At 35.2% G+C, this 11,842-nt stretch overlaps 2 pseudogenes; both read left to right on the top strand.

Annotated features, from left to right (window-relative positions):
• Nucleotides 1–232: 232 nt before the first annotated feature.
• On the top strand, nt 233–309 carry LOC141494613 (U4 spliceosomal RNA; annotated as a pseudogene).
• A 7,917-nt stretch (nt 310–8,226) lies between these two features.
• Nucleotides 8,227–9,632, top strand: LOC141493930 (NEDD8-activating enzyme E1 catalytic subunit pseudogene; annotated as a pseudogene).
• Nucleotides 9,633–11,842: the final 2,210 nt, after the last annotated feature.

The following is an 11,842-nucleotide window of genomic DNA, read 5'->3' as shown; positions in this document are numbered from 1 at the left end:
CTTTTTTTTAAAAAAAAATTATTTATTTATTTTCATCCGTCTGCACATGCATATTTTTTAAGTTACAAAATTTCCTTCCACCTTCCTTTCCCACTCCCCTCCCCTTGGTGGTATACAGCATTGTACCTACATATTCTGATAAACATATTTACAAATTAGTACTTTTCAGTATGAGGAATTAAGATTAAGGGAAAGAGATACATAAGAGATAATTTTTATAAAATGTTCACCAAGCTTTGCGCAGTGGCAGTATCGTAGCCAATGAGGTCCATCTGAGGTGTGATTATTGCTAATTGAAAAATAAAATGTTCATCAGATTCAGAAGTGTGTGTGTGTGTGTGTGTGTGTGTGTGTGTGTGTGTGTGTGTGTGTGTTTGTTTTGTTTTTCTTCCTCTGGATAAGGATAATATAATCCATAACCAGTCTAATACAGTTGTCTTAGCTCTCTGCACTGCTAAGAGAAGCTGCTTCCCTCAAGGTTGATCATCTCACAGTGCTGTTGTTGATGTGTACATTGCTGTCTTGGTCCTCCTCCCTTCGCCCATCATTAGATCCTGTAACATATTCTATGCTTCTCTAGAGTTCAGCCTTTTATGGTTTCTTATAGAACAATAGTATTCCATAGTATTCAGGTACCATAATTTGTTTTGCCATTCCCCAACTGATGGGCATTGCCTTAATTTCCAATTCTTTGCCACTACAAAAAGAGCTGCTATGAATATTTTGGAACATGTAGGACTTTTCCCTTTTTTTTACAGTTTCTTCTGGATATAGACCTAGAATTGGAATTGCTTGGTCAAGGGGTAAGAACAGTTTTATTGCTCTTTGGGCATAGTTCCATATTGCTCTCCGGAAAGGTTGGATCTGTTCACAGCTCCCCCAGCAATGCATCAATGTCCCAATCCTCTCACAACCTCTCCAACATTTATCATCTTACATTTTTCTCATCATAGCCAATCTGATGGGTGTGAGATGATACATCATTGTTGTTTCAATTTGAATTTCTCTAATCAATAATGATTTGGAGAACTTTTCATATGATTAGCTTTAATTTCTTCATTTGAAAACTGTCTGTTCCTATCCTTTGACCATTTTTCAACTGGGGAAAGACTTGTGACCTTATAAATTTGATGCACTTCTCTATGTATTTTAGAAATGAGACATTTATCAGAACTCCTAGTTGTGAAGATTATTTTCCAGCTTTCTGCTATCTTTCTAATTTTGGCAGCAACATTGATTTTATTAGTGCAAAACCTTCTTAATTTAATATAGTCAAAATCATTCATTTTGCAGTTTATAATGTAATTCTTGTTTGGTCCTAAATTTATCCCCTTTCCATAGACCTGATAGATAGAATATTTTTTGGTCTATTAATTTATTTAAGGTATCACTCTTAATGTCCAAATCCTGTACCCATTTTGACCTTATTTTGGTAGAGGGTGTGAGCTGTAGGTCTGTGCCTAGTTTTTGCCATATGCTATTGTCCAGTTTCCCAACAATTTTTGTCAGATAGTGAATTCTTATCCCAGAAGCTGATGTCTTTGGGTTTGTCAAATAGTAGATTGTTGTAGTCATTTATTGTGACTTCTTTAGAACCTATTCTAATCCACTGATCCATTACTCTATTTCTTAACCAGTACCAGGCAGTTTTGATGACTGTGGCTTTATAGTATAGTTTTAGATCTGGTAGAGCTAGACTACTTTGCTTTATATTTTTTCCCCATAAGATCCCTTGCTATTCTTTCCCTCTTGTTGCTCCACATGAATTTTGTTACTACCTTTTCTAACTTGGTAAATTGTTTATTTGGTAGTTTGATTGGTAAAGCACTGAATAAGTAATTTAGTGAGGGTTTCTAGAAATGTCATTTTTATTATATTAGTTCAACCTAACCATGAGCATTTGACATTTTTCCAATTATTTAATTTGACTTTATTTGGGCGAGAAGTTCTTTATGATTGTGTTCATAAAATTTCTGGGTTTTTCTTGGGAGGTAGATTCTCAAGTATTTAATATTGTCTATAGTTATTTTAAATGGAATGTCTCTATCTCTTGTTTTGACGTTCACACACACACACACACACACACACACACACACACACACACACACACACACACACACACATATATATATATGAATGCTGATATGGGTTTATTTTATATCCTTCTACTTTGCTGAATTTGTTAATTGTTTCAAGGAGATTTTTAAGATGATTTTCTTGGGTTCTCTAGGTATACCATCATATGATCTGCAAAGAGTGAAAGTTTTGCTTTTCATTGCCGCCAGCTCTGAATCTTTCAATTTCTTTTCTGTCTCTTATTGTACGGCTAGCATTTCTGAAACTATATTGAATAGTGATGGTGATAATGGGCATCCTTATTTCACCCCTGATTTTACTGGAAATGTTTCAAGTTTATTCCCATTACATATAATTTTTGTTGATGGTTTTAGATAGATACTATTTATTATTTTAAGGAAAACTCCATTTATTTCCAAACTTTCTAGTGTTTTTAATAAGAATGGATCTTGAATTTTATGAAAGGCTTTTTCAGCATCTATTGAAATAATCATATAATTTCTGTTGATTTTGCTATTGATATGTTCAATTATGTTGAGTGTTTTCCTAATATTTGAACCATCCCTGATTACCTAGTATAAATCCTACCTGGTCATGGTGCATTATCCTAGCAATAACTTGAGGTAGTCTTATTGCTAAAATTTATTTAAGATTTTTGGTCAATATTCATTAGGGAGATTGATCTATAATTTTCTTTGTCTGTTTTGGTTCTTCCTGGTTTAGCCATCAACCCTATGTTGGTGCCATAAAAGGAATTTGGTAGAACTCCTTCTCCTATTTTAAAAAATAGTTTATGTATAATAGTAATTAATTATTCCTTAAATGTTTGGTAGAATTCACTTGTAAATCCATCTGGACATGGAGACTTTTTCTTAGGGAATTTATTGATAGTTTCTTCAATTTCTTTTTCTGAAATGAAGTTATTTAAGTAATTTATTTCTTCTTCTATCAATCTGGACAGTTGCATTTTTGTAAATATCCATCCATTTCACTCAAATTATCCATTTATTGGCATATACTTCTAGCAAAGTAGCTTCAAATTATCTCTTTAATTTCCTCCTTATTAGCAGTTAGTTCACCCTTTTCATTTTTTATTCTGGTAATTTGATTATCTTCTTTCTTTTTTTAATTAATCAAAGTTTTGTCTATTTTATTGACTTTTTCATAAAAAACCAACTCAGTTTTATTTGTGAGATCAATGGTTTTCTTGCTTTCAATTTTACTAATCTCTCCCTTGATTTTCAGATTTTCTAATTTAGTACTAAATTGGGGATCTTTAATTTGTTCTTTTTCTAGTTTTTTTTAGTTGCACACCTAACTCACTGATCTCCTCTTTATCTATTTTATTCATACAGGCATTTTGAGATATAAAGTTTCCCTCAAAAATGTCTTGTCTGTATTCCATAAATTTTGGTATGATGTCTCTTTATTTTCATTTTCTTGGATATAATCGATTATTTCTATTATTTTCTGTTTGATTCACCCATTATTTAAGATAAAGTTATTTAATTTCCAATTAGTTCTTGGTTTATTGTTTCTTGGCCCTTTATTACATGTAATTTATTGCATCATGGTCTGAGAAGTGTGTATTTATTATTTCTTCCTTTCTGCATTTGATCATAAGGATTTTGTGCCCTAGTACATGGTCAGTTTTGGGGTAGGGGTCGTTTAGTGCTGAGAAAAAGTTATATTCTTTTCTATTCCCATTAAGTTTTCTCTAGAGGTCTATCATATCTAAGTTTTCTAAGATTTCATTTACCCTCTTAACTTCCTTCTTGTTCATTTTGTTTTTAGAGTTATCTAGTTCTGAGAGAGGAAGATTGAGGTTCACATTATTAAAATTTTGCTGTCTATGTCTCCTTGTAACTCATTCAGCTTTTCCTCTAGGAATTTGGATGCTATACCACTAGGTGCATACATGTATAGTAATGATATAGCTTCATTACCAATGGTACCTTTTAAGAAGATATAGTTTCCTTCCTTATCCCTTTCAATGACATCAATTTTTGATTTTATTTAATCTGAGATTAGGATCACTACCCCAGATTTTTTTACTTCAGCTGAGGCATAATATATTTTGCTCCAACCTTTTACTTTTATCCTATATGTGTCTCTCTGCTTCAAATACATTTTTGTAAATAACATATTGTAGGATTTGGGTTTTTAATCCATTCTGCTATCCATTTATGGGATTCATTCACATTTACAGTTAATATTTCTAATTCTGTATTCCCTTCATGCTATCTTTATTTATATTTTTCTCTATTTCCTTTTCTCTTATTCCTCCTCATCAAAATTTTACTACCTTCCTCCTTTGACTTTTCCATTAAAAATTTAACTGTCAGTTTATTTTAATTTATACCATTTCCTTCCCTTTCATCAGTCTCTTCTTCCATTATCTTTGCCTTTTCCAGTACCCCCCCCCCCCAGCCCCTTCCCTGTAGATTAGGTTAGATTTTTAAACCCAAGTGGGAATGTATCTTATTCCCCCTCTTGGCTAAATCTATTGAATAGAATTTATGCAGCATTCACATTCTCCCTTCTTTGACTTTAAAATAATAAATCTTTGTGTCCCTTCTCTTGTCAAGGAAAAGTAAAACTTTCACTCTTTGCAGATCATATGATGGTATACCTAGAGAACCCAAGAAAATCATCTAAAAATTTATAGGGTATAGGCATCTAGAGTATTTTTCCCTTGTGCACCTTCCCTTAGTGTTAATTATCACTCTAATACTATTAGTCAGGTATCATCAATCACAGTTTGATTATCTGATTGTTTGAAAAGCTCATATTTTGTCAAGGTATCAACACAGATTGTTTGCTTGATTGCTTGATAAACAGCATTTACTCACATTACATCAAATTATAATTATAATCATTTTTTTTACCTTACCTCCTTTTCAAGTATCTTTCAAGTACATACAATCCTCCTCATGAGCCAAAGTATCATCTAAAGCCATATCTTTCTTGAACTATTTGTGCACACCCCGGCCCCCCCCCCCCCCCCCCCCCCCCCCCCCCCCCCCCCCCCCCCCCCCCATTCCTCCTTCCCCACCCAGGATCAGGATACATAACACCTTGTTAAGTGAAATGAGGCTCATTTCCTTTCACACTTTACCCCCCTCCCCACCCAGTGTACTTAACCCCTTGTTAAGTGAAACACAGGTTAAGTCAAACCCTGATCTAATTAATCTTAATTAGCTTCTTAAAGATCTCTAAGTACTGGGAAACTATGGAAGTCTCAACTGAGAACTTTTCAAATGATTTTAAGTTACAGAGACACTGACTCAGGTCTTTGCAGTTTAAGATGCCCTCATTAGACATGGTGCTAAACATAGTGGAATTAAAGTGGGTGAAAGGATAATGAGATGCTTAAATTTAAAGTAAACACCCCTGCTTTTCTTTAGGGCTTTTTGCCTCAAACATAGTGATGTTATCTTGGACCTCTTCAGTGAAGAAATAAGATCCAATTATGCCCATATTCTTTAAGTTCATTCTCTTCAATTATATTCTACCTTTTAATTAATCTTAGAGAAATAAATTTCTAAAGATTTAGATGTGTTATATCTTCCTTTTTAGGGTTGTATACAATTTGATGGTGTTGACCAACATTTGTTTTGTTTTGTTTTTTCCTTCCCCTTTACATTTACCTTTTTAATGCAACTCTGTTGTCCTGTATTTGGCAATTTAATTCTCTGTTCAGTTCTGATCTTTGTGTCAGGAAATTCTGTAAGTCTTCTATTTCATTGAATAGCCATTCTTTTTCCTTAATAGTACGTGATATATTTTGCAGGGTAGTACATTCTGAGTTGTAATCCCAGGTCCTTTGCTCTCATAAATATGCTATTCCAGTTCTTCCGATCCTTCAGTGTTAAGGCTGATAGGTCCTGTGTGAGTCTGATTATGTTTCCTTTGTATTTTTGCTGCTTGTAATATTCTCTCCTTTATTTGAGGATTATGGAATTTGGTTATTATAGCCACTGGAGTTTTTATCCTGGGCTCTCTTTCTAGAGGGGGTTCTGTGGAGTCTTTCAGTGGTTATATTCTTATCTTGTTCTAGTATATTTGGATAGTTTTCTCTTATAATTTCCTGCATGGTGTTTTCTAGTTTCTTTTGTTGGTCCAGTCTTTCTGGTAGTCTGTTTATTCATAGATTATTTCTTCTAGATCTATTTTCCTGGTCATTTGTTTTCCCTAAAAGGTACTTTATATTTTCTTCAATTTTTTTCAGTCTTTTTATTTTGTTTGATGAATCATGTAGTCTTGTTAATTTATTGGTTTCTATTTATTCAATTCTAAATTTTAGGGTTTTATTTTCTTCAATTAGCTTCTGTGTTTCCTTTCCCAGTTGGTTATTTTTACTTTTAAGGGAAGTGATTGCTTTGATCAATTTTTCATAATCTTCTAGCATGACTTTCATTTCTTTTTTCCATTTTTATTCTTCCTCTCTTCTTTGGTTTTTAAATTCTTTTTAATCTCTTAGATGAACTTTTGTATTTGAATACAATTTATAGACTGATTTTTCATTACTTTCCTCTTCAGACATGGCATTGTTGTCATCTTTATCTGTGAAGTACTTTTATATAGTGAGTGCTCTTTTAGTTTTTTGTTCATCTTTGTTGTTTTAGTTCTGCTCCTAGGTTACATGGGGTATAGATCCAGGCTTTTTTTTTCTGGGGCTGGGATCTGATCCCTGACTTGTGGTTTGCCAAATATTGCCTATGCAGTCCAGGCCTTGACTTTGCAGAAGTTTTTTTCCCTCCTATATGTCCAGGTTCTGACTTAACAGTGGTTTGCTCCCGATCCAGTCCTGTCTTTTACCCCTGTGTTTTCAAGGTTCAGACTTTGTTTGGGGTTGAGATCCTCCCTTCTGGCTTGCTATCTAAACTGTCAGGACTTCTGCTATTGTTAAACTGTCAGGACCTGGATTGCACTGTCTCCTACCTCCTGGACTTTCCCTTTTCCCCCAAAGAGACAGATCCTCACTGAAGATCCTCCATGATGTCTGCAGTTGAAACTTCTTTGAATCTTCTCTTTTCCTTGGTGGTATCTGTAGCATGAATGTCAGAGTAGAGGCTTCATCTCTCTTTGGTAGGGAAAAGCTGCAGGATCATGTTAGCTTTCTGCAGCCATCATGGCTCTGCCATGGAAGAGTTCACTTAGTCTTTCTGTGGATTCTGCTCCTCTAGATTTTGGTTAGAGTTATAATTTTATTGCTTTTAGAGTTTTTGAGGGAAAGAGCTGGGAATTCCTGCCTTCACACTACTATCATGGCTGTAATATAATGTATATTTTTCAATGGAATATCCTGGGAGTTTGGATTGACATGAGTTTACCATGACTGTTTAGAGTCATTACATTTCTAATCATACTGATAATACTCATATGAAACTTCTCATTCAATAGAGCAGGTAGAGGGAGCTTTTATAGATGAAGCACAGGAGAGAGCTGAATTTGATGATATAATATATTATAAAAATGGAGTCAATGGCTAAAAGGGAAATGCACTGGGAATAAGAGAAAGGAGATGTAGAATAGTCAAAGATATTTAGTGTAAAAGATATATATATGTATATGTATATCTATATATAGATATAGATATAGACATTTACAATGAGCTTTTGCAATGATATGGAAGGGGGAAAGGCAAGTGGGAATGAGGGAAGCTTCACTCTCATCAGAAATGGCTCAGAGAGGAAACAGTATACACACTCAATAGAGTATAGACATCTAGAGTAAGAAGGAGAGAAGGGGGAAAGGGGGAAGGGGGGGAGATGTGGGTGACAGAGGAGAGGGTAGATCATAGGAGAGAATAATCAGATAAAACACATCTTTTTTTACTTCTTGCAAGGATCTGGGACTGGGTGGCTTGTCCAGGGCCACAGGGCTGGGTGGTTGCTGGGTCTTAGGGGTGGTAGGTGGGCTCAGGGCCTCTTGGCACCAGTGCCAGTGATCAGTCTGCGGTGCCACTCAGCTACCCTACAGCACATTTTAGAAGAGGGACAGAGTGAAAGGAGAGAGAAAATATAATATATGGTAGTGGGGAGGAATGGATAGAGGGAATTAAATCAGCAACAGCAACAGTGGAAAAATATGGAAGTAACTTTTTTGATGGACTTATCATAAAGAATGTGATCTAAAGAGGGGGAGAAACAATATGGCAGATGGTGAGGAGCCGGAGAAGAAAAGAAGGAGAGTAGAGGAGCTGTTGGCAGAGAAAATGGCTGTTGATGGTGGGTGTGGGGACACTGGAGACTGGGATGGTCACTGGAACCATGTAAAGAAGTTCCTTGAGTGATCTGGACCATTCACACACCCTGATTTCAAACCAAGCACTGAATCTCTTCAGTTTTTGTTAGATACTTGTAAAGTGCTAGTCATTGGAGCAGGAGGATTAAGATGTGAGCTCCTGAAAAATCTGGCACTGTCTGGTTTTAAACAAATTCATCTCATAGACATGGACACCATAGATATTTCCAACCTAAATAGACAGTTTTTATTTAGACCTAAGGATGTTGAAAGATCCAAAGCTGAAGTTGCTGCAGAATTCTTAAATGACAGGATCCCTAATTGCTCTGTAGCCCCACATTTCAACAAGATTCAAAATTTTGATGACACTTTCTATAGAAAATTTCATATCATTGTATGTGGTCTGGACTCCATTATTGCCAGAAGATGGATAAATGGCATACTGATATTACTTCTAAATTATGAAGATGATGTATTAGATCCAAGTTCCATTATTCCTTTGATAGATGGGGGAACAGAAGGTTTTAAAGGAAATGCTAGGGTAATTCTACCTGGAATGACAGTTTGCATTGAATGCACACTGGAACTTTATCCACCACAGGTTCATTTTCCCATGTGTATCATTGCATCTATGCCCAGGCTCCCAGAACATTGTATTGAGTATGCAAGAATAATGCAGCGGCCCAAGGAACAGCCTTTTGGAGAGGGAGTTACATTGGATGGAGATGATCCTGATCACATTCAGTGGATTTTCCAAAAATCACTAGAGAGAGCATCACAATTTAATATTAGAGGTGTTACATATAGGCTAACCCAAGGAGTTGTAAAAAGAATCATTCCAGCTGTAGCTTCCACAAATGCTGTCATTGCAGCTGTGTGTGCCACTGAGGTTTTTAAAATAGCCACAAGTGCATATATTCCCCTTAATAATTATTTGGTATTTAATGATGTAGATGGGCTGTACACATATACATTTGAAGCAGAAAGAAAGGACAATTGCCCAGCTTGCAGCCAGCTTCCCCAAAATATCCAGTTTCCTCCATCAGCTAAACTGCAGGAAGTTTTTGATTATCTAATTAATAATGCCTCCTTACAGATGAAATCTCCGGCAATCACAGCCACATTAGAGGGAAAAAACAGAATGCTTTACTTACAGACAATAACTTCCATTGAAGACCGAACAAGGCCAAATCTCTCTAAGACATTAAAAGAGTTGGGTCTCGTGGATGGATAAGAGCTGGCCATTGCTGATGTGACCACGCCACAGACCTTACTGTTCAAACTTCACTTCACTACTTAAGAACAATAAATATGAATCTTAAAGAAGATGATAAAAAAAGAATGTGATCCACCAAGACAGAGCTGATGGTATTAGAACACAGACTGAGATACATTTTTTTCTCTTTCCTTTATTTCTCATGACGGTCTATATTTTTTTTGGGGGGGTATTATGTTTACTCTTAAGAATATTTTAGTAATGTATAAAAAACTCACTTGTACAAAATATTCATAGCAGCTCTGTTCGTGGTGGCAAAGAATTGGAAATTATGTTACTGTCCTTCAATTAGGGAATGGCTTAACAAAATGTGGAATATGTATGTGATGGAACACTATTGTTCTATTAAAAGCCAGGAGGGATGGGAATACAGGGAAGCCTGGAAAGATTTGCATGGACTGCTGCTGAGCGAGATGAACAGAACCAGAGGAACACTGCACTCTAGCAGCCACATGGGGGCTTGCTTGATGGACTTGCTCATTCCATTAGTGCAACAATCAGGCACAGTACTTTATTTTTCTTTCTTAAGGATATGATTTCCCTCTTATCACATTCAACTTAGATCAATGTATACCATGGAAACAGTGAAAAGACTAACAGATTGCCTTCTGTGGGAGTTAGAGGGAGGGAAGCAAGATTAGGGAAAAATTGTAAAAAAAATTCAAAATAGAGTCATTACATTTCTAATAAGAAGATATGTCCAGGGGCAGCTAGGTGGCACAGTGCATAGAGTACCAGCCCTGAAGTCAGGAGGACCTGAGTTCAAATTCAGCCTCAGACACTTAATAATAACCTAGCTGTGTGACCTTGGGCAAGTCACTTAACCCCATTGCCTTGCAAAAAAAATATGCTCTATTTAGAGGTTTGCATTATCAATATTGGCTTACTGCTTTGGAATAGCCATCATATGATCTCTAAATTTTGCCTGAATTAAAGATGTTTATCTATATAGAACAAATAGCATAAGTTACCACCATTAGCTCACTTTGACAACCTGACTCAGTATAAATAGAAAGAAAGTCTGGATTAAAAGTTCAGTGTTTGTCTAATCTTTTTTTGTAGTGAATTCTGAATTTTTACATCTGCTCTGAAATTAGCCTTGCAACTTCCAGTTTGGAATATGAATTTGAGTCAGAGTCTCATTCCCATAGAAGCTTCTTTCCATCTCACTTCTGCCCTATGTTGGTCATACAACTTGAAGATTAAAAAAAAAAACCTTATTTTTCTTGGAGACTATTTTGGAATCGCTAAAATTTCAATTTGTCTTGGACAGAACCTTATATCTAAACTCAGACTCATTGAAGCTATTTAAATCTTATCTTGCTTTTTCATTTTTAATGTAGCAAATCAGAATTATAAAAATTATATTGATGTTGAATCTTAAATGCATTTACATTAATAAATTTTCCAAATAACAAGTTCTCCTACCCCCAATTTTAATCTACTGGAATTCATTATTACATGTATGTCTTCATGTCTACCAGGAGATGGCAATAATGACCCATAATTTTTTTTCCAGCTTAAAACCATTCGAAGAACAAATAAGTGGTTCTAAATTCAATGACGTGACAGCTGAAATTTCCCACTATATTTCATTTGATAAGCTAGGAAAATTAGGGCCACAGTTCCCTGGTGGAAAAGACTGTGGAAAAAATGTGCTAGTGAGGAAAAACAGGAAATGAAATGATCTTTTGCAATGCCCCTTATGTTGCCTATAGTACTTAAGAAAAATATATTTCACAGCAATGAACTCCTGCCACTGTTGACTCGCTGCTTGGAATAAGACATTTTAGAAATATAAATATAGAGAACTATTAAAGTGCAAGCAGATTTGTAAGGGTCCAGAGTTGTATACTATAAAATCAAAAAATATAACTGAGCTGAAGAAAACAGAAATTATTTAATCCATTTTTTTTATTTTATAGGTGAAAAAACTGAAGCTCAATGAATATGTGATTTGCTGAGCATTATGTAACTTACTCTCTACAGGTTGAGTGAGGAGTTAAACCTTGAATTTTGCCCAATCTGGAGTTCTTTTCATTATACAATCTTCATTCTTCATCCATGTCTTCATTCCCTCCTTCTTCTGTCATTAATTAGTCCTGATTATATAGGATTTTTCTAGTATTCTGTTTTTCTTCATCACATTCTCCTTTTCTTTATTTAAAGATAGTCTCTACTTATTGCAGCAGAGTGGAAAAAGCCCTTCTGAAAATTTCAAAGGCCTGGATTCTAGCTAAA

Source organism: Macrotis lagotis, chromosome 7 (assembly GCF_037893015.1).
Source record: "Macrotis lagotis isolate mMagLag1 chromosome 7, bilby.v1.9.chrom.fasta, whole genome shotgun sequence".
NCBI lineage: Eukaryota > Metazoa > Chordata > Mammalia > Peramelemorphia > Peramelidae > Macrotis > Macrotis lagotis.
Note: the sequence above shows the minus strand (reverse complement) of the source record. Positions and strands in the feature narration are given on the sequence as shown.